The sequence below is a fragment of the Bison bison genome, unplaced genomic scaffold, assembly GCF_000754665.1.
Source record: "Bison bison bison isolate TAMUID 2011002044 unplaced genomic scaffold, Bison_UMD1.0 scf7180017851635, whole genome shotgun sequence".
In the NCBI taxonomy this organism is placed as follows: Eukaryota; Metazoa; Chordata; class Mammalia; order Artiodactyla; family Bovidae; genus Bison; species Bison bison.
The window spans coordinates 6333-7751 of NW_011482208.1; positions in this window are offsets into that span (position 1 = coordinate 6333).

Genomic DNA, 1419 nt, shown 5'->3' on the forward strand with positions numbered 1-1419 from the left:
GTGAACAAAAGCAATGGGAAGCAAAGGTTAAAGTAGAAGAAACAGAGCCAACGTGGAGTCAGTTCTTCCCAGTAACAGTTGCGCACTGTCAGTGTCCATTCCACATCTTGTAGAAAAGGGGGCCATGACCATTCTAATTGCTTCCTGTTGCGTCTTGTCAGATGGATGTCTCTGGGAATGTCTGCCATCAGTGCCAGTGTTCCAAATGTTTCTTCTTTTGTTCCTATATGGGAAGTGTCTACTTTACACCTGTACACTTAAAAAATACTCACAACCTAAAAGTTAAGAGTTATGTTCTCTTCAGTGGGAATTTTGAGGACTTAAGGCCTGATAGGCAGCCACTCAGGTAAAGAATTTAGCAACTTTTCTGTGTATGTGAAGATGCAAGAGTCAGGGCTCATTGAAACCATTTCCTTGACATGTACCTCAGGTATCTGGGGCCTAGAATCCTGTATTCTCATATCCCGAGTTTCCTCAGGACTCACCATAGCAAGTGGCTGAAGTCTAATGGCTGCTAGATAGGAGATATTCTCCTTCCTGAGTGTCCTAGGGCTCACCAGCTCGTGTTGGGCAGGGGGCTGCAATCGCTGATGGCTGATATGGCAGGAAATATTCCATTTCTCAGATCCTCCCCTCTTGGTCAGGAATTTAACCAATATTTAGGAGACATTTTATGATGAAATTTTGTCCCATGACACTGGGTGGCCCCTCCCAGATCAGGCAAAAATACTTAATTTGTGACCCCTTGGACTGCAGCACACCAGGCTTCCCTGTCCAGGCTTGCTCAAACTCAACATCTATCAAGTCGGTAGACCCCCATCAATAATTAATGATTCTCTAGATCTGTCTAATTATGATCCAGGAGACATTTTCACTTATTGCCTCTTCCCATACCTAGAATCACACTATTACAATTATGTTATCAATGTGATATATTTCCTTTGGAGTGTGTTTCTTTGGAGGCCTGTTTGCATACTTGGTACTGTGATAGACAACTCATCTTATAAATGAGACAGGATATAAATAATGCAGGGAGCAACATTTACAAAGACATAATGCAGCAGGGAGACACAAAGCACAAACATTTTAGAGACAAGAAACAAAACAATGATTCATGTAACTAATTGTAATCCAGTTGCAATAATCAGGCAACGGTTAAAAGTAAAAAAAAGATCAGACATGGAGTCACTTCTTTCCTGTAAGACCTCTAGTGAGCAAGATCATGTGAAGGGGTGTGTTTAGTGGGCACCTGTGGGCTCAGGAAGACTTCATGCAGACTGTCTGCTGATGGGCAGGACTGTGTTGCCACCCCATTAGTTGTCTGGTTTGAGGCATCCCAGCATTGGAACCTATAGGCTGTTGGGAGGGACCAGGTTTTAGTGAGGAAATGGTGGCCTGCAGGAGCGCTCACACCCATGC